Source organism: Erinaceus europaeus, chromosome 18 (assembly GCF_950295315.1).
Source record: "Erinaceus europaeus chromosome 18, mEriEur2.1, whole genome shotgun sequence".
Classification (NCBI taxonomy): domain Eukaryota; kingdom Metazoa; phylum Chordata; class Mammalia; order Eulipotyphla; family Erinaceidae; genus Erinaceus; species Erinaceus europaeus.
In genome coordinates this window covers 54,207,218-54,230,035 of record NC_080179.1, presented here as the reverse complement: position 1 = coordinate 54,230,035, position 22,818 = coordinate 54,207,218, and the positions used below count along the sequence as shown (strand labels likewise).

The 22,818-nt window shown below is 38.0% G+C and overlaps 1 protein-coding gene across 4 annotated transcripts in view; it reads left to right on the top strand.

The window, feature by feature from the left end:
- ZRANB3 (zinc finger RANBP2-type containing 3) overlaps nt 1–22,818 on the top strand; it is a 177,090-nt gene that overhangs the window by 21,552 nt on the left and 132,720 nt on the right. The window lies entirely within an intron of this gene.

The window sequence follows — 22,818 nt, the reverse complement described above, 5'->3', positions numbered from 1 at the left end:
GCCTGGAACTTGAACCAGGATCCTTAAGCTAGTCCTTGCCTTGCGCCGTGTGCACTTAACCCGCTCTGCTACTGCCCGACCCCCGATTATTATTTCTGTAACTATCTACCTATCTTTTTGTTGTTGTTATGATCCTGCCTTCTTTTCCTTTCTAAGTCACACCTAAACCTATTATTACTTCAATTGTCTTTCCTTTTTTCCTCTTCTCTCTCTGGGTCTTGATGGAATATTGGGCTTCAGACCCCTCTAGTCATCTCCCCCTAACATTTCTTCTGCTCTGGCAATATGGACCAAAATTCTTTTTGGAGTGCAGTGTAGAAACTTTTTTTTTTAATTAAATTTAATTTAATTTAACTTTATTTTATTTTTACCAGAGCACTGATCAGCTCTGGCTTATTGTGGTGTGGGAGGATTGAACCTTGTACTTTGGAGCCTCAGACAAGACAGTCTCTTTGCATAACTATTATGCTTTCTACCCCCACCAGTGTAGGAACTTTTCAATCTAATGCAGCCCCATTCGTTCAAGTTCATTTCATTTTAATAGTCACTTAATTGCTAGAAGTTTTACATTTTAGGTTCTAACCTTATAGCATATATATTTATTATTAGTTTTCTTTTTTATTTATCTTTATTATGTATTTATATTGGATAGAGATAGAGAGAAATTGAGAGAGGAGGGAGAGGGACACCTGTAATCCTGTTCCACCGCTCATGAAGCTTTCCCCTTGCAGGTGGGGACCAGGGGTTTAACCTGGGTCCTTGAGCATTATAGTGTGTGCTTAACCAGTTGTGCCACAACCTGGCCCCTACTACTTGTTTTCTTGTACTTGTTAAAAAAGTGAGACATCTTTATTAAAATTTTCAGCTTAGGAAGGGCATAGTGGATAGACCACAAGACTTGCAAGCATGAGGTCCTGAGTTCTATCTCCAGAAGCACATATGTCAGAGCGATGCTCTGTCTCTGTCTCTCTCTTATTTAAAAAAATAATAAATTTAAATTTTTACTGCCACCAGCATTATCACTGGTGCTCGATGCCCGCAGAAAGAATCCACCACTACTGGTGACCATTTTTCCTCACCCTCACCTTATTTGTTAGGACAAATAGAAATTGAGAGAGGTTGTCTGGGAGGTGGCGCAGTGGATAAAGCATTGGATTCTCAAACACAAGGTCCTGAGTTCAATCCCCGGAAGAACATGTACCAGAGTGATGTCTGGTTCTTTCTCATAAATAAAAAAATTCTTTTAAAAGAAAGAAAGAAATTGAGAGAGGAGTGAGAGAGAAGGTGAGTGAGAGAGAGACCTGAAGCTCTGCTTGAAGCTTCTTCCCTGCAGATGGGGACTAGGAACTAAAATCTTTGTCTTGAATATGTGTGCTAACCGGCTGCACACCACCGGGCCCCTCTCTTTGTTTCTCAAAAATAGATAAATCTTTTGGTTGGAGAGTGGGGAGAAGGAACTTTGGTGGTGGGTGTGGTATGGAACAATGCATTGTAATTTTATAATCTTGTAACAAACTATGAATAGAATATAAAATTATTTTTAAAAATTAATCTTTTGAGAAAATTCATTGACAGTATTGATTGTTCAACTCTCAGTATAATTTTACTTATTTATTTATTTATTTATTTTGCCTCCAGGGTTATTGCTGGGGCTCAGTGCCAGCACTATGAATCCACTGCTCCTAGAGGCCATTTTTTCCCATTTTGTTGCCCTTGTTGTTGTTATTGTTGCTATTGATGCTCTTGTTGTTGGTTAGGACAGAGAAATCGAGAGAGGAGGGGAAGACAGAGAGGGGTACAGAAAGAGACATCTGCAGACCTGCTTTACCGCCTGTGAAGTGACCCCTCTGCAGGGAGGGAGCTGGGGGCTTGAACCGAATTCCTTACGCCAGTCCTTGTGCTTTGTGCCATGTGCACTTAACCCGCTGTGGCTACTGCCAGAACCACTCATAGTAAGATTTGTCTGAATTATAGAAGAAGCCTAGCAGGTGGCACAGTGGATGAAGCGTTGGAGTCTGAAGCATGAGATCCTGAGTTTGATCCCTAGCATCACAAGTGCTAGTGTGATGTTCTCTTTCTCTCTCTTCTCTCGAATAAATAAATAAATACACTAATATATTTTTAATTAAGCTAATTAAAGATTTTGCTAAAATTTAGACCTTGTTTTGCTTGATTGCATAACAACTGCTCCTCCCCTTCCCTTTCTCTCCCTTCTTTTCTTTATTTATTGATCCATTGCCACCAGACTTATCACTGGGGCTCTGCATGAGTCCAGTGCCCCTGGCAGTTTAAAAATTATTAATTTTTAATAGTGATTTCTTTTAAAAATGTATTTATTTATTTATTCTGGATCGAGACAATTTGAAAGAGATGGGGAAGATAGAGAGGGAGTGTGAGACAGAGACATCTATCTGCACATCTGCCTTGCTGCTTGTGATGCTTCCTCCCTGCAGGTGGGGCAGGGGCTTGAACCCAGGTCCTTGAACATTGTAGTATGTGTGCTCAACCAGGTGTGCCACCACCTGGCTGTTGTTTTCACCGGGCTGGCTTCACGGGTGGGTAACAGACGACCAGGGACTCATGGTTGAGCTGTAGGCAGTATCTCTTTATTCATGCAGGATGCAGCACAATCTATACCAAGCTAAGCTAAACTCTAAAAACTACAAACAATCTTGTCTTTATAAATATACTAGCCCAGTAGGGTGGGAACAGGATGCGACGCAGAGAGGGTGGAGAGAAAAGTGACTGGTGAAAATCAGGGTATGACAAGGAGAGGGGGTGGAGCAGGTGAGAATTCTACCACTAAACCACCAATGCCCTGGAGTGAAGGTGGTGCTTGTTAACAGAAGTTATGTAAATAGAATACAGTGTTATGTAAATAGAATAGTGTTAAGCAGGGGGGATTAAACTAATGAAACAGAAGGGGTTTTTAGAAGCATACCAACACCTGGCCCCTTAAATTTATTTTTATAGAGGCAGAGATAAATTGAGAGGAGTAGAAAGACCTGCAACACTGCTTCACTGCTTATGAAGTTACTTCCCTGCAGGTGGAAATCAGAGGCTTGAACCTGGGTCCTTGCACATAGTAATGTGTGTTTTCTACTAGATGTGCCACTGTGCAGCCCCTTGCTGCTGTTTTTTCTGTTCAATCACTTTGCATTTCATGAGAATACTGCAGTTTTATGTTATGGTGAATTGTGGATGTGGTATATATATAATATTTTGGATGGAGGTAGAGAAATTGAGAGGGGAGGGGAAGGTGGTGAACAGGAGAGAGAGACAGCACTGCTCACTGCTTGTGAAGCTTCCCCCCTTCAGGTGGGGACTAGGGACTTGAACCTGGGTCCTTGTGCACTGTAAAATGCTGCTCTACTGGGTGTGCAACTGCCCTACCCCTCCAATGTGATATTAGACTATAGATATCAAACATGACATAAAAAGTTGTGTATCAGTAATGTGAAAATCCTTAGATAATTTTGAGTTGTGTATAGCTTCCCAGTGCTCTAAGCAGGTCATGCTTAATTTGAGTTGACAGTCTAAAGTGGAAATGACCCATTTATCATGAGGTCATCTACTTAAGTAATTTTATTTTAAGTCAATTTACCATCAGATAAAAAGTTGGTGCTTCTTTTATTAATGCCTTGAATCTATAAAAGAAGCTTCTTTCTTTTATTTACTATTTAAATTGTATCTTTCATTCCTGTTTCCTTGTTGTTGTTGTTTTTTTAAGAGACTGTTTCCTTTCAATGAGAAAAAACAATTATCTCATTATGATAAATAATTTAGTGGATAATGTCTCAGTATAATAATGACTTTAAAACTCTAGTAATGAAACTACTGTTTTTCCAGTAATGATATAAGCAAAACAAGACAAAGCAAAATCAAAAAAGCAGTTTTAGCATAAACAACAAAACACATCTGAATGTTCCTTTTATATATTACTGATAACTTTATTTATAAATATACATATATGTTTATTATTTATATATATATATATTTCAGAAAAAAGATATTTTATATACTTAGGGAAAAAACCAGTCCTACTTTTTTATGAATCCCAGTGCTTAATCTCTTTAGTAGCAAAGGGAACAATTCTCTAGTAGTATATGATTACTAAATTACAACTCTTTCTCTCTCTCGCTCTCTTTACCCTGTCTCTCTCTCTTTCTTATCAGAACACTGCTCATTTCTGGTTTATGTTGATGCCTGGATTGAACCTGAGACCACGAGCTTCAGGCACCAAAGTATTTTGTATAACTACTGTGCTCTCTCCCCATTTTTTAAAAATTATTATTATTTTTTTATCAGAGCACTGCTCAGCTCTGGTTTATGGTGTTATGGAGGATTGAACCTGGGACTGTAGAGCCTCAGGCATGAGAGTCTGTTTGCATAACCATTATGCTATCTACCCCTGCTCTCTCCCCATTCTTAAATCACCTCTTAATACCTGTTTTCTTTATATACAAAAAATGTCTAACATTTATCTAGGTTTGTAAATAATATGTCCCTTCATATTCTTACTGTGTTGGAAATTGTTTTTTTGGGGGGAAGCCATGAAACTTGTTGATGACATAGTAATAATATGGTTGTTTGCACATTTTATAAAATATTAAAATGTTCTGAGTTACCATTTTCCTGAAATAACTCATGGTGAGATGTTATCTCTGAAGTGTTGGCTTGTGAGTAGGAGGAAAATTATATATTACAGTGTTATATAAAACTGATTCATGAGTGGGTGAAAACTCCTAAGAATACCAGGACACCCACACTTGAAAAAGCCAATGTGTACCATGCCTCTTTGCACCATGTTCCAACTTGCTGCTTAATGGAACTGTATTCATTAAAGAAATCTTTATGATTTCTTTCATTGCCATGGTAAATATCTTCCTGTTTGAAAAATAAGTGAAATGTCAGTTCTTATCTTTTAAAAGTATAGTTCTGGTGGGAGTGATGTGCAGACACCTATTACAGGGACCTAAGAAATTGTACTCACATGACAATAGCTATCTTGTCAATCACTATTTCCTCAGTAAAGTGATTTAGAAAAGGAGAACAGAAGTAAAACTTTATTGTATCCATGTCAAAAATTGTGATTTAGTATTTAAAGTAATTCATTTCTCCATGTTTCAGGTTTTTTTTATTAGTTAAAATTGAGACTAAAATATACCTACATTTGGGGGTATTTTTGAATATTTATTGAATTCTGTAGTTATACAATTTTAATCATCTTTTAGCAAACAGTATTCCAAGCCTTGATATATAATTTACACTGTTTATTATTAAGAGCAGCATATTGCAACAAGGGTAGCAAAAGGGAATAAATAAATATTTTTTAAAAAAGAACAGCATATTGTAGAGGAAGGTTTTCACTCATACTTATTATACTTGTCATTTAAATTTTAAGCAGGTGGGCTGGGGTAGATAGTACAATGGTTTCGCAAAGAGACTCTCATGCCTGAAGCTCCTAAATCCCAGGTTCAATCCCCTGCACCATTAATAAGCCAGAGCTGATCAGTGCCCTGATTAAAACATAAATAAAATAATAATAGATATTTTCAAAATTTTTAAGCAGGTATTTTTTTTTTTAATTCTTTTTTATTTACTTGTTAATGAGAGAGACTGAGAACCAGAGCATCACTCTGTCATATAGGATGCCAGGGATCAAACTCAGAATCTCATTCTTGAGGATCTGATGCTTTATCCACTGTACCACCTCTGAACTGCAGCAGGTAATCTTTTGTAAAGTAACAATAAATATTCTTAAAATTATTTGAATATATATTAATTTTCTGTTAGAATGAGCAAGCTCATGATTAGATAACTTTTTTCTATTATATGTGACTCTGGGAGTAGAACCAAAGACTTCACCCATTCAAGGAATTTGTTCCACCTCTTAAGGTGCCTTCCTGACCATTTCTGTGTGTATTATTGAAAACATTGCTTCAGTTGCATTTCCCAAATGAAGCTTTGTTTGTATGCACTGTTTAACTTTTTTGGGTTTTTTTGTTTGTTTGTTTGTTTCTTCTTCAGGAGTGAGGTGGGGAGTGTTGGAGATCAAACTCAAGGTTTCATATAAGATTATTAAAAGATTTTTTCTTATATTTTTATGTGTTCATCACATTTTTTTAAAGATTTCATTTATTTATTTATGAGAAATGATAGGAGAGAGAGAAAGAACCAGACATCACTCTGGTACATGTGCTGCCAGGGATTGAACTTGGGACCTCATGCTTGACAGTCCAAAGCCTTATCCACCACACCACCTCCTGGACCACTCATCACAGTTTTATTCACAAATTTGAATCAAAACAACTCAGTGAGTGATGGTTAAATAGACATGGTACATTCATTCCATGTAGTTCTTAGGTTCTTTTACAATTTGCTAAATAAAATTTTCAAAGATATATATATATAGAGAGAGAATACTATGAAAGGAAAGGTCTCACCCGAGTAATGAAGCTGAAGGGTAGTCATTCCACACGTGAAGTCTCTGGACACAGTCTGAGGTGAAGCATGATGAGGTGGCAATCGTTCTGTTGATTAGGTTGCGATCAGCAGATGCAATATTATTTGATATGGATTGGGAGGGAGAGGCAAAGTTTCCTTTTCAAAATGACATTAAAAATGTAGACTTCAAAGAAAAAATGTAGACCATTTCAAAAATAACAGAAGGGTATATCTTGCTGTGAAATAGCAAGTCTGTGAAACAGAGTTTTTTTTTTGTTTTGTTTTGTTTTTTTTACTATATTTATTTATTTGATAAAGACAGCCAGAAGTCGAGAGGCAAGGGGGAAGATACAGAAGGAGAAAGAGAGACAACCTGCAACACTGCTTCACCACTCACAAAGCTTTCCCTCTGCAGGTGGGGACCGTGGTCTTGAACCCAGGTCCTTGCACATTGTAACATGTGTGCTCAACCAGGAGCACCACTACCCAGCCACTGAAACAGACTTTGTACAAGGCTATGAGGGATAAAATAGTTTGTCTGCCTAATTGAAGAGTTGGGGTTTAAAACACATATAGCAGAGCTGCACAGTGGAAGTATGCTGGGCCCATAAAGCAGACCTGTCAAAAAAAAACCCTGTTCTTTACTTTTTAAAAAATTTTCCCTTTTGTTGCCCTTGTTGTTTTATTGTTGTTGTTATTGTTGTTGTTATTGATGTCATCATTGTTGGATAGACAGAGAGAAATGGAGAGAGATGGGGAAGACAGAGAAGGGGAGAAAAAGATAGACACCTATAGATCTGCTTCACCACCTGTGAAGCAACTCCCCTCCAGGTGGGGAGCTGGAGGCTCAAACTGGGATCCTTAAGCCAGTCCTTGTGCTTTGCATCACTTGTGCTTAACCCGCTGTGCCTGACTCCCTGTTCTTTACTTTTTATTGTACTACAACACACACACACCTCTGCATCTGAACATTGATCTTTTCTGAGATATTTTGTTGCTACTTATAGATGTAACATATATATGCTTTCTGTTATATTATATGCCTGTCTGGGACTCTGAAAGGAGAGAGAGAGAGAGAGAGAGAGAGAGAGAGAGAGAGAGAGCAAGTGAGTGTCCCTGTCTTGAAAAGAAGACAAAAATGTAGAGCTGAAGTAATTTTCCTGTGCTTTTTTTTCTATGCTTTTTCATAAATGGAGGAGCAAGCAGACCTTTTGCTTTTAGTGCTAGTGCTAAAAGAACTTATAAAATGGATAGTCTGTAGTGTTTCTGAATCATCCAGAGAGACAAAAAGAAGGTGCAGTGTTATCTGTGAAGACATGGGAAAGAGTAAATGAATGGAAAAAAGGCAAAGTAAGGGGGTCCAGGCAGCGGTGCACCTGGTTGAGTACACACATTACCATGCACAAGGATCCAGGTTCAGGCCTGCTCTCCATCCACACAGGGCACCCTTCACAAGTAAAGTAGGTCTGCAGGTGCATATCTTTCCCTTTCCCTCTCAATTTCTCACATGCTAACATATACGCTCTACTGAATATGCTTAATGCAGATCTTCATATATATGGAATATATTGGGTTGTCAGAAAAATCATGACACATAGAAAAAACACATCATTTCTTTTCTGACAGCCCAATATATATGGAGAAGCATAATGAATCTCTGTGCAAACAACCAGTCTATCCAGGCTGATACTCAAGCCATGTTTCTACTGCTTTTTCTTTGTTTTTGTTTCTAGAAAATTAAAGATTGTAGATACTATGCATGTCTGTTGGTGTGTATCCTCCCAGTTGTATGGAATCATAGTTATAGATTACTTCTATATCATGTTTGAGGTTCTGAGGTCCCAGGTTCAATCCCTAGAACCATCATGAGTCAAAGTTAAGCAGTGCTCTGGTATCTCTTTTTGTATCTTTTTCTCTGTATCTCTCTCATTAACATAAATACAATATTATTTTTTTTTAAGTGGGCTGGGGAGATAGCATAATGGTTATGCAAAAGTGACTTTTTTTTTAATTTAAGAAAGGATTAATTAACAAAACCATAGGGTAGGAGGGGTACGACTCCACACAATTCCCACCACCCAATCTCCATAACCCACCCCTTCCCCTGATAGCTTTCCCACTCTCTATCCCTCTGGGAGCATGGACCCAGGGTCATTGTGGGTTGTAGAAGGTGGAAGGTCTGGCTTCTGTAATTACTTCCCCGCTGAACATGGGCATTGACTGGTCGGTCCATACTCCCAGTCTGCCTCTCTCTTTCCCTAGTAGGGTGGGTCTCTGGGGAAGCTGAGCTCCAGGACACATTGGTGGGGTCTTCAGTCCAGGGAAGCCTGGCCGGCATCCTGATGGCATCTGGAACCTGGTGAATGAAAAGAGAGTTAACATACGAAACCAAACAAATTGTTGAGCAGTCATGGACCCAAAGGTTGGAATAGTGGAGAGGAAGTGTTAGGGAGATACTCACTGCAAACTCTAGTGTACTTCTGCTTTCAGGTATATATTTTGCAGTAGTTTACGGATACGTGTGAAGATATGCTCTCTCTCACAGAAACTGGTGTATATCTAGGTTTTGGGACTTTGTTAGAAAGTGAACCACCTGAGATGAAATTAGAGTATACTATGAAAGGAAAGGTCTCACCCGAGTAATGAAGCTGAAGGGTTGTCAAAAATGGCTTTCATGCCTCAGGCTCAGAGGTCCCAGTCTCAAACCCCAGTACCACTACTAGTCAGAGCTGAGTAGTACTCTGGTCTCTTTCTCTCCCTATGTATATATCTTTCTCTCTATTGTTCTCTCTCATAAAAATAAATAAATGTTAAAATAATTAAAAATAGATAATTTATTTTTAAAATAAATTTAATTTATTTATATTTTTTAAATTATCTTTACTTATTAATTGGATAGAGATAGTCAGAAATTGAGAGAGAAGGGGGAGATAGAGAGGGAAAAAGACAGAGAGTGTTCTGGGAGGTGGCACAGTGGATAAGGCATTGGACTCTCAGGCATGAGGTCCTGAGTTCAATCCCTGGCAGCACAGGTACCAGACTGATGTCTGGTTCTTTCTCTCTCTCTCTCTGCCTATCATTCTTTATGAATAAGTAAATAAATGAAAACTAAAAAGAGAGAGAGAGAGACATCTGCAGCATTGCTTCAACACTGACAAAGCTTTCTCCCTTGCAAGTAGGGACCAGGGGCTTGAACCTGGGTCCTTGTGCATTGTAACATGTGCACTCAACCAGGCCACCCAAAATAGACTATTTCTATAATCATGCGCAGTCATAGGGGACAAGTATTTAAAGTCACTTTTGGGATCTCATGTATAGGGAGTGGAAGTTTTGTAGTACCTGTGATGAAATGAAGTCATATGGCCTCCATTGGTAATAGATTTGTTGGGGAAACTATCTGGTGACGTCTTTGTAGTTATACCCAGTTTTTAAAGTGCTTATCTGTGGCATAGCCATTTGTTCAAAAGCATGTTTATCTCTCTGAAGACTGAATAAATAAAGTGATTCATATTTTTATTGTACTTTAAATTGTATTTGCCTTATAATTTAAATTCACGTCCAGTTCATTCTTTTCTAGGCAAGAAATGTTTATTAAATTCTTACTTGCCTGAGACTCTGCTAAATGATCTACATGTTTTTAATTATTCACTCCTTTTAACACTTGTTTAAGATATACACAGTTGTCTAAGTTTTGCTAATAAATAAGCTGGGCTCAGTGACTTTAATATTTTTTAACCAAGAAATGGCATCACCCCTGTTTGAGTAGTTCTGATTTTTTGAACTAATGTCTTTTCATCATACACTTTCTATAAATTTTAAGCTTTTAATAAATGAGCTACTAAAATAAGCTTTTAATAAATGAGCTATTGTTATCATCATAGAAAACTTCTAATGCAAAAACCAACTGTGGAATGAGAGTAATCTTTGTCTCAAGATCAGCTCTACTACTTATTGTAATTTTAATTGCCCTTTATTAATTTCATTTTTCTTATTACAAAAAGTGAATGATGATAATAACACTTCCTTGGTTTATAGTTGTGTGGATGAGGTAAAATAATTATAAAGAGCTTGGCATAGTGCCTGCAAGAAACTATATGTTCATGATTATTACTCCAATTATCTGTGCTGTATATGACCACAATACTTAGTGGATTAAAGTACCATTTGTTTTATTGTCTCTAGTGATTCAGGGGGTTGAACATAGTTAAGCAAATCTCACTTGGGATCTGTTACAGCTACGCTTAGATAGTGTAACAGGGCTGCAGTCATCTGGGCAGCCTGAGAGGTGGTGCAGTAAATACAGTGTTGGTTGATCATTAGTTATTGTAGAATTTTTCAGTTTTAGAATTTATACTTAGTTATTTATGAAATTTCTGTATTTTTATTAAGACTTCCTAAGTGAGGAGATGTCCCAGCAAGTAGAGTGCATTCCCTATATCTATATGTGTGAAACCCAAATTCAGTCTCTAGCGCCATGTGGGAGTACTGTGGATAACACCAATGGCAACTCTATGAATGATGGAGCAGTGCTTTGGTGTCGTTCTCTCTCAATATCTTCTCTGGCTCAACCTCTTTTTGTTCCTTGTCCCTCTCTCCTAGTATATAGAATAAAAACTCTAAGGGGGGTCAAGTGGTGACACTGAGTTAAGTGCCTATAATATGAAGCAGAAGGACTCACAAAAGGATCCCAATTTGAGCCCCAGCTCCCCACCTGCAGCAGGGGGGTCACTCCACAAGCGGTGAAGTAAGTCTGCAAATATCTCTCTGCTCTTTCCCTCTCTGTCTCTCCCTTTCACTCTCAATTTCCCTTTTTCCTATCCAATAAAATGGGGGGGAAAAAAAGGTCTCCATGGTCCAGCCCCAGCTATAACCCTGGAGGCAAAAAGAATTCTATATACTATAGAGTTGGGGAACCCTGCCACTGGTGTGCAAGCTCAAAGTTCTGTGTACTTCTGGAGGCGTGGCTACTGAGTAGCAGTTTTGCGTTTTGTCCCAATCAACTAAGAAAAACAATGAAAATCACCTGAAAACTAGTTTTCTGTTCATTCCCCAGCACTGTGTTGGAAAGAAAAGATCTAATTGAGTAATAGCTGTCTAACTTTTAACTCTTTGCACACATTTATCATAACTACATCAACTTCTTGCTTTACTGATTTTAATATCCACGACCTTGATGTTTTTATTAGCATATTCCCTCCCCCCCATTTATTTACATGTTTAGTAATTTTTGGTTGAAAGCTGTACATTTTAGATAATATACTATAGCAGATCTGGAATCTGTTTTGTATCCTTTGTTACCTATACTATGTTACCTGTACTATGTTACCTGTACTATGTTACCTGTACTATGTTACCTGTACTGTTACCTCTGTGTTTTTCTGCTCAAGTTTTGCCCTCATACTTTTTTTTTTCTTTTTTCCTCATACTTTTTTAACTTAGTTTCCTACTTATTATCTATTCTGTGTTTTGGGAAGAGATTATTCTTTTTTTATTTTTTTTCTTAAATTAAAAAAAGTTAAATTTTTATTTATTGGATAGACACAGCCAGAAATTCAGAGGGAAGGGGGTGATAGAGAGGGAGAGAGACAGAGAGACATCTGCAGCACTGCTTCACCACTCATGAAGATTTCCCCCTGCAGGTGGAGACCGGGGACTCGAACCTGGGTCCTTGCACACTGTAATATGTATGCTCAACCAGGTGTGCCACCACCCAGCCCAAGAGATTACTCTTTTTTTTTTTTTTTTGCTTTGATAGTTCTTTTTTTTTTTTTATTTAAGAAAGGATTAATTAACAAAACCATAGGGTAGGAGGGGTACAACTCCACACAATTCCCACCACCCAATCTCCATATCCCACCCCTTCCCCTGATAGCTTTCCCATTCTCTATCCCTCTGGGAGCATGGATCCAGGGTCATTGTGGGTTGCAGAAGGTGGAAGGTTTGGCTTCTGTAATTACTTCCCCGCTGAACATGGGCATTGACTGGTCAGTCCATGCTCCCAGTCTGCCTCTCTCTTTCCCTAGTAGGGTGGGTCTCTGGGGAAGCTGAGCTCCAGGACACATTGGTGGGGTCTTCAGTCCAGGAAAGCCTGGCCGGCATCCTGATGGCATCTGGAACCTGGTGAATGAAAAGAGAGTTAACATACGAAGCCAAACAAATTGATGAGCAATCATGGACCCAAAGCTTGGAATAGTGGAGAGGAAGTGTTAGGGGGATACTCACTGCATACTCTAGTGTACTTCTGCTTACAGGTATATATTTTGCAGTAGTTTACGGATACGTGTGAAGATATGCTCTCTCTCACAGAAACTGGTGTATATCTAGGTTTTGGGACTTTGTTAGAAAGTGAACCACCTGAGATGGAATTAGAGTATACTATAAAAGGAAAGGTCTCACCTGAGTAATGAAGCTGAAGGGTTGTCATTCCACACGTGAAGTCTCTGGACACAGTCTGAAGTGAAACATGTTGATGTGGCAATCCTTGGGTTCATTAGGTTGTGATCGGCTGATGCAATATTATTTGATATGGATTGGGAGAGGCATTCAGGAAAGTGGGCCCTATCCAAGGGTTCCAGGACTTGGGGAAGTAGAGGCTCTATAGTGGAGATGTGAGGTTCCTGCTGTCTTAGGGTTCAAAAAGACAGTGGATAGTTAATGTTATCATCACATTATTTGGTAATTGGGTTAACTTTGAAAAGTCCTTTTGTTAGTGTTTGCTGTACAGTACCCAGTATCTTGTATATAGCTGTGCTGTTGGTTGCTTCTGATCTACTTAGTCTAGGCTTTTGAGAGAGTCTGTATATCAATTACACAGCCTATATACTGAAAAGATTCAGTCTGTGTTTTAAAAATCTTTGAGACATACAATTAATTTTCCCCCTCTCATATTAATTAACTAGTGATTTATATGACTACATTTTACTAGGAGTGTATATAAACACCATTCCCACCACCAAAAGACTGTGACCCATCCCTCCCACCCACTCCCACCTCCCACTGGCCCAGGAAGCTGCATGTCTACCCCTCACCACAGGGTTTTTACTTTGGTGCCCTATTTACAATTTGGTCAGGTCCTGCTTATAGTTTCCCTTTCAGATCTTCTTACTCAACTTCTGTTGATGAGTGGGATCATCCCATACTCATCTTTATCTTTCTGACTTAGCTCACTTAACATAATTCCTTCTAGCTCTGTCCAAGATGGGTCAGAGAAGGTGGGTTCATTGTCCTTGATAGCTGCATAGTATATATACCACAGCTTTCTCAGCCACTCATCTGTTGTTGGGCACCTGGGTTGCTTCCAGGTTTTAGCTATTGTGAATTGTGCTGCTATGAACATAGGAGTACACACCTGTTTTTGGTTGGGTGTTATGGAGTTCTTGGGGTATTACCCCAGGAGAGCAATTACTGGATCATATGGAAGGTCCATGTCTAGCCTTCTGAGAGTTTTCCAGACTGCTCTCCACAGAGGCTGTACCAATTTACATTCCCACCAGCAATGTAAAAGGGTTCCTCTGTCCCCACATCCTCTCCAGCATTTGTTGCTGCTGTCCTTTTTGATGTATGCCATTCTTACAGGAGTGAGGTGGTATCTTAGTGTTGTCTTAATTTGCATTTCTCTGACAATCAGTGACCTAGAGCAATTTTTCATATGTTTGTTAGCCTTTTGGATCTCCTCTGTAGTGAATGTTTTGTTCATTTCCTCTGCCCATTTTTGGATGGGTTCATTTGCTTTTTTGGTGCTAAGTTTGCTGAGCTCTTTATATATTTTGGTGATTAGTTTCTTGTCTGATGTCTGGCATGTGAAGATCTTCTCCCATTCTGTGAGGGGTCTCTTTGTTTGTTTAATAGTTTCTTTGGATGTGCAGAAGCTTTTCAATTTGATGTAGTCCCACTGGTTTGTTTCTGCTTCAGTCTTTCTTGCAATTGGGTTTGATTCATCAAGGATGTCCTTGAGGTGTACGTGGGAAACTGTTTTACCAATGTTTTCCTCTAAGTATTTGATTGTTTTTGGTCTGACATCCAGGTCTTTGATCCATTTGGAGTTGATTTTTGTTTCTGGTGAGATAAAGTGGTTCAATTTCATTCTTCTGCATGTTACAACCCAGTTTTCCCAGCACCATTTATTGAAGAGAGCCTCCTTTTTCCATTTAATCCTTTGGGCCCCCTTATCAAAGATTAGATGTCCATAGGTGTGGGGATTTATTTCTGGGCTTTCAATTCTGTTCCACTAGTCTGTGTGCCTATTTTTGTTCCAGTACCATGCTGTTTTGATGATGATGGCTTTATAATATAATTTCTCCATTTCTGTTTCTTTTCCTCAAGATGGTTTTGGCAATTCTAGGTGTTTTCAGGTTCCAGATAAATGATTGTAGTGTTTGTTCTATTCTCTTAAAGAAGCTTGGTGGAACTTTGATGGGTATTGCATTAAATTTGTATATGGCTCTGGGGAGATTATTCATTTTGATTATATTTATTCTTCCAATCCATGAGCATGGGATATCTTCATTTCTTGGTATCAGTTTCTATTTCCTTGAGTAGCGACTCATAGTTTTCAGTATACAAGTGTTTCACTTCTATGGTCAACTTTATTCCTAGGTATTTGATTTATTTTGCTGAAACAGTAAATGGGAATGATTTCTGGATGTCTTCTTCTAAGGATTTAGTGTTTGCATTAAGAAATGCCACTGATTTTTGTACACTGATTTTGTAGCCTGACACCTTGCTATATTGCCTAATAACTTCCAGTAGTTTTCTGCTGGATTCTTTAGGTTTTTCTATGTATACTATCATATCATCTGCAAATAGTGAGAGCTTGACTTCTTCCCTTCCAATCTGTATTCCTTTGATTTCTTACTCTTGCCTGATTGCTATGGCAAGAACTTCCAATACTATGTTGAAGAGTAACGGTGACAGTGGACAGCCCTGTATAGTCCCCATTCTGAGGGGGGAATGCTTTCAGCTTCTGTCCATTGAGTATGATGTTGGCTGTAGGTTTGTATATATAGACTCCACTATCTTGAGGAATTTCCCATCTATTCCCATTTTTTGTAGAGTTTTGAGCATGAATGGGTGTTGGATTTTGTCAAAGGCTTTCTCTGCATCTATTGAGATAATCATGTGGTTTTTGGCTTTGCTTTTATTGATGTGGCGAATGACATTGATTGACTTACGGATGTTGAACCAGCCTTGCATTCCTGGGATGAATCCCACTTGGTCCTGATAAATAATCTTTTTGATGTGTTGCTGTATCCGGTTGGCCAAGATCTTGTTTAATATTTTGGCATCTATGTTCATCAGAGATATTGGTCTGTAGTTTTCCTTTTTTGTTGTGTCCCTATCAGCTTTTGGTATCAGGGTGATGTTGGCTTCATAGAAGATGGAAGAGAGTATTCCTGTTTCTTCAATTTTATGGAAAAGCTTAAGAAGTATGGGTACTGTTTCCTGAAAGTTTTGTAGAATTTGTGAAGCCATCTGGTCCAGGACTTTTGTTGTTGGGGAGATTCTTAATAACAGTTTCAATTTCTTTGTCTGTGATTGGTGCATTTAGATTTTGTAGTTCATCTTGGTTCAGTTTTGGAAGGGCATATGCTTCTAGGAATTGTTCCATTTCTTCCAGATTCTCTAGCTTGGTGGCATATAGTTCTTTATAGAAGTTTCACAGGATTCTCTGGATTTCTGTGGTGTCAGTTGTGATATCTCCTCCATCATTTACAATTCTATGAATTTGAGCCTTATCTCTTTTTTTTTGGTGAGTCTGGCTAGGGGTTTGTCAATTTTGTTTAATCTTTCAAAGAACCAACAGTTGGCTTCATTGATCTTTTGTATGGTTCTTTTATTTTCGATGTTGTTTATTTCTACTCTAATTTTAGTGATTTCTGTCCTTCTGGTTGCTTTAGGGTTCCTTTGTTCCTCTTCCTCCAAGTCCTTGAGGTGTGCAGTAAGGTCGTTCATTTGAGCTTCTTCTTGGTGTTTAATATGTGATTGTATGGCTATAAGTTTCCCTCTCAGCACTGCTTTAGCTGTGTCCCAAATATTTTGATAGGTTGTTTCTTCATTTTCATTTGTTTCCAGGAACATTTGAATTTCCTGCTTGAGTGAATCTCTGACCCAGTGGTTCTTAAAGAGTATTTTGTTTAGTTTCCAAATTCTGTGACTTTTAATAATTTTCTGTTTGTTGTTAAATGTTAGTTTTATTCCACTGTGGTCTGAGAAGATACTTGGGATGATTTTGATGTTCTTGAATTTATTGATGCTGTCTTTGTGGCCTAACATGTGGTCTATCCTTTAGTATGTGTTATGTGGATTTGAAAAGAAGGTGTATTCCAGTTTTTTGGGGTGAAGGACTCTGAAAATGTCCAAGAGGTCTAGTCTGTCAGTCTCTTCATTCAATTCTCTTGTATCTTTGTTGGTTCTCTGCCATGTTGATCTGTCTAAGTGTGAGAGTGGGGTATTGAAGTCTCCCACTATTATTGTATTACTATTGATATATTTTTGAAATTCTTTCAGTAAGTGAGAATTTTTTTCATACTTACTTCCTAGGTGTTTTTTTTTTTTTTTTAACTGGAGCATTGATTAGCTCTTATTTAGGGTGGTGCAGGGGAGATTGAACCTGGAACTTCAGAGCCTAAGTTATTACAGTCTCTTTGCATAACCATTATGCTATCTACCCTTGCCCCATAAATATTATTATTATTATTTAGTTTATTATCTTTATTTATTGGATAGACAGTCAGAAATTTAGAGGGAAGGGGGAGATAGAGAGACAGAGAGACACCTGCATCCCTGCTTTGCCACTCAAAGCTTCCCCCCTGAAGGTGGGGACTGGGGGGCTTGAATCCTGGTCCTTGTGCACTGCAACATGTGTGCTCAACCAGGTGTGCCATTGCCTGGCTCCTGCCCATAAATATTATTTTCCAACTAAACATTAAACATTCTGTACTAACTGTTGTCAGATTAATCAACTTTTTAAATGTAATATTATAAACAAGAATAAATAATCATGCAGACACTAATATGAGAATAATTGCTCAGTAGGAATTATTATCTATCCTCAGACAATAATAATTCTCTCAAAACAACTAAATATACTTTTTAATTTAAACTATCTATGCAGATGCAGAAACTATTTCCTGTTTTGCTCTTTACTAGCACAAGTTATAGGATAATTTGTGGTAATAAAGTAGTGAAGCATACAACTTCAAGATATTATCAAGCATTAGGAACTAGTTTGATTTTTTTTTATTTCTCATGAACAGAAAAAAAATTATTATTTTTAAAAATTCAAAGGGTTTATTTCTATTATCCTATCTCTTTAATATGCTTTGAAATTATCACAGGCTTTTAGTTTTTTTCTATATGTAACTTGTGTTTCATAATGGGTCAAAGAGCTAAAAACAAAACTAAACACTGAATGCTATTTTCACTTTTTTTTTAATCATACCTTATGCAGTTAATGTAGGTTGCTTTACCTAATACCTTTTCCCCCTCTGTCTAGAGGTTGTATCCTCCATATGCTATTGAACATTGCTGGGTGAAGAAAGATTCCTAGAGTTCTGCTAAGGATGAAACAATATAGGGGTATGAATTTACAACCTGGGAACCATCTGATTCCTGGGTTACTTGACATCCTTCATATGATATATTCATTCTCTTTAGTTCTTACAGCATTTTTTATGGTGGTGAGGGATGGGTGGGTGAGGGTAGCTTGAACCTGGGATTTCAGAGCCATGAGTCTTTTTGCATAACTATTATACTATCTCCCCTACTTATAGCATTTTGAGTTGAGTTTCTATTCTTGTACTGTATCCTAATAGAGACAGTGTATATTAAACTTATTTTATGTGCTTTTTGCCACCAGAGTTATTGCTGGGGCTGGGTGCACTGCTCCCAGTGGCTTTTCCTTTCTCTTCCTCCTCCTCCTCCTCCTTCTTCTTCTTTTCCTTCTTCTTCTCCTTCTCCTTCTCCTTCTCCTTCTCCTTCTCCTTCTCCTTCTCCTTCTCCTTCTCCTTCTCCTTCTCCTTCTTCTCCTTTTAATAGAGACAAAGAGAAATTCAGGTGGGGAGGAGTAAAAGAGCCTTGCAACACTGCTTCTCTGCTCAGGAAGCTGACCCTCTGCAGGGTGATACTAGGGACTTGAAGCTGGGTCTTTGTACATGGTAAAATGTATGCTGTACCAGGTATGCCACCTTACTATCCCTTAAGCCAGTTTTTGAAATCAAATATAGAGGTTGTACTTATGTGTCAACAACTATTTTGTAAACCATTAACATCTCAATAAGCTGTGTGTGTATGTGAGGGAAACCAGTTATATTTTTCAGTTTAAGATGACTACATTTGAAAGTACTGCTCTCCATAAGTCTATATCTAACATTAATATATCCTTCATCCAGTATTACTGACAGCCTACTTATCTGGTTTTTGTTAAACTGAACTTTCTCCATCATAACAATACAGTCTTATGATGGTATCTCCTTATTGAGTACTGTGTTTATTTGATCAGAGCTCAGCATAGTCATTTCATAAAATGAATGAGAGTAGACAGCTAGATTTAGAGGCTTAGAATATACTTAATTGTGGTCCGGGAGGTGGCGCAGTGGATAAAGTATTGGACTCTCAAGCATGAGGTCCCGAGTTCAGTCCCCGGCAGCACATGTACCAGAGTGATGTCTGGTTCTTTCTCTTTTCTCCTATCTTTCTCATAAATAAATAAAATATTTTTAAAAAAAGAGAAAAAAGAATATACTTAATTATATGCTTACAAATAAGTGTTTTAAGATTTTACAGAAATACAGCATGCAAAAGTTCTGCATACTGACTTTATATGCAAGCAAAACAAATCCTGTTATTTTGTAGTTGCCTTTTAAAAAAATTTCAATCCAAGGGTAAGAATCAAACACAAATGAATTGTTGAACCCCTTCAGAAACTTAAAATCAGGAGCTTAATTAGCTTTCATTTCAAATATCAACATACCAGTATGTCATAATAACCTCAGGATATTCAAGAAAGGTATGGCCAAATGGAGGTTTTAAATGTGGATCTAGAGCATATGCTAAAAGCTATGGGTAAGGCTAGAGGTTTGCATTTAAAAGCATTAGGTCCCATGTTTGGTCCCCAGCATCACATGTGCCAGAGTGATGCTTTAGTTCTCTCTCATGTTAACAATTAAGTAATCTTAAAAAAAAGAACCCCGCCATACTAGGGAGAGAGGCAGGCTGGGAGTATGGATCGACCTGTCAATGCCATGTTCAGCGGGGAAGCAATTATAGAAGCCAGACCTTCCACCTTCTGCACCCCATAATGACCCTGGGTCCATACTCCCAGAGGGATAAAGAATAGGAAAGCTATCAGGGGAGGGGAGGGGATACGGAGATCTGGCGGTGGGAATTGTGTGGAGTTGTACCCCTCTTATCCTATGGTGTTGTCAGTGTTTCCATTTTATAAATTAAAAAAAAAAATCTATGGGTATAGATTTAGAAGTTATGGGGGCTGGGTGGTGGCAGTACACCTCGTTAAGTGCACATGTTACAATGTGCAAGGACCCAGGCTCCAGCCCCCGGTTCCCACCTGCAGAGGGAAAGTTTTGCAAGTGGTGAAGCAGTGCTGCAGTTGTCTCTCTGTCTCTCTCCCTCTCTGCTACTCCCTTCCCTCTCAATTTCTGCCTGTCTCTATCCAATAAACAAATAAAGATTTTTAAAAGAGCATATTTAGAAGTTGTGTATGTGTGGTACTTAAAACTATGAGAATATGGTAACTATAGGAGTTTAGATGGAACACAAAGATGGAGCACAAAACTATGAGAATATGATAACTGTATTAGTTTCAAGAATGAACACTGTTGACAGTGGGCATGGCAGAACGCCCCTGGGAAAGTGGCAGGGCTGAGAGCTAGGACGAGAATGAGGGGAGCTAGGAAGCCCAAGACAGCTTTTCCTTGGAAGTGATGGTTCTACCCCAGTCACTATCAAGTGGAATGCTAAATGAAAGTTGAAATTGAATATTTCCTGACTATATGTACTTTCTATTTGCTAAAGCAATAGAAAATAAGGCTTTCCCCCCTCATTTTTAACCTCAATATTTTTTCTTTTCTTTTTATCATGTCATATATTATATTGTATGCTTTGGGGATTTTACACAAGATCAGGAAATATGTAGACCTGTTATTTATAATAAGTTTGTGTATGTAAAATATGCATGTACTTACAAAACTATTTTTAGAAATCTACAAAAAGAATTGTAAATTTTTTGCCTCCCTAACAGCCAATATCTGGAACACCCTTAAGCAGCAGGGATTAAGTAGAGACTTTCAATTTTTTTTTAATAAATATTTACTTATTTAATATTGTATAGAGACAGAACTTGTGACGGGATGGGGAGATAGAGAGGGAGAGAGACAGAGAGACACATGCAGTTCTACTTCACTTGTGAAGCTTTCCCCCTGCAGGTTTAGACCAGGGGCTTGAACCTACGTCTTTGTGCACTTAACTAGGTGTGCCACTGCCTGGCCCCCTTTCCATTTTTTGTCTCTTGAACCATGTATATATATGAATGTGACCCTGAGCTTTTTCAGATATGGGGAAATATATGTTAAGATATTACTGTAACTGGAAAAGCTTTTAAAATTTCACTCTCTGAACCCATGAGCTCCTATAATTTGCACTGTAGGGAGACTGACTAGAACTTATTAAAGTAACAACATTTCTGCTGGTGAACAGGTTACATACAAAGGAGTATACAAAAGGTCAATGGTTTCCCTGACATAATAGCTACTTTCTGACCCAAAGCATGATTAACTAGATTCTGTTTTCATGTTCTAAATTAGATATGGGTGGATGTGAGGGTAATCGGGCTGCAACATCTGTCACCTCATTATTTTCCAGGGTTGGTTCAGCTCATCTGGGTGGTTGGATGGTTGCCTCTTTTCTCCCTCACCACACCATGTGAGTCTCTTCTGAGGCTGCACTTAAAGAGGATGCAGGATGTCCAAGAAGATGACCTTCCCTGAGTAGAGATTGACCTGTCTTCAGTTATACATATAAGAGCAGCTGTGCTCAAGGTCCCAAAAAGATATAGATATTAGTTGTGGAAAAGTCTTTTAATGTATAGAAACTAGAGAAAAGCACCAAGTTAACTACCCTTATTTAGTTCTGAAAGTCTTGAAGTAGATATTCTACTAGTATGTTAAATAGTATAATGCTGATCAGTTTTTCCTCTTTTTCTGACTGTTCTAGACTTATGGTTAAAATAGCAAACATTAAGCTTGTGCATCTAAAGATCCAGCTCCTGCAAACACTGAAGTGTGTGTGTGTGTGTGTGTGTGTGTGTGTGTGTGCTGATATTATAAGTGGATGATTAATGTGAGAAAAGCCTTGTGGCTTGGAAAACAACTCTGAAATGAAAAGTTGTTTTTTCTGTGTCTGCACCAAACTGAACCAACTCCAACTCAAGAAATTAACAATGATGTTGAGACAAAGAGTATTACTTATTTTTTGTAACAAGGAAAAGCAAATAAACTGTAAAATTTAAATAGAAATGCATAGCTATGGTCATATTAAACCGTGTTCAACAATTAGCACAGATACATAACGAATGTTTTCTTTTCAGGTGAGAGTCCTTTTAACTCAGATCATATTTGCTATTTCTCAGTGTGAAAAAGACTTTTTCTTTCATTTCCAGATAACTGTGACTTGGGCAGTCATTTGTTTACAAAACTGGCTTTGGTTCAATTCAGATGTAGAGTGAAATGAGTAAAATTTTGGGATTAAAAAAAAATTATCCTGGTGGTCCGGGAGGTGGCACAGTGGATAAAGCATTGGATTCTCAACTATGAGGTCCTGAGTTTGATCCCCAGCAGAACATGTATCAGAGTGATGTCTGGTTCTTTCTCTCCTCCTGTCTTTCTCATGAATAAATAATAAATTATTTTAAAACAATTATTCTGGAACATGATGGCAAAGAAGGACCTAGTGGGGGTTGAATTGTTATGTGGAAAACTGGGAAATGATATGCATGTATAAACTATTGTATTTTACTGTCGACTGTAAACCATTAGTCCCTCAATAGAGAAATTTTAAAAAATTGTAACCATTTTGGTTTTGGTGGTGAGAGGGCTGGAGCATTACTTCAGCATATTTGATGCCAGGGATCAAACTCCAGATCCTAAACAAACTTTCTCTTTCTTTTTCCGTCTTCTTGGAACCTCAGTGTATGGACCTTTTCTCAGTTTATGGTTGACAAATATATTTTTAATTGATTTTTTAAAAAAGAGGAAATTTAGCAAAACAGTATTAAAATTCAGATCAAAAATAAGCTTAGTATATGTAATCTGGCACATGCAATTATATGTACAGTATGCTAATATGTCCTTGACCTTT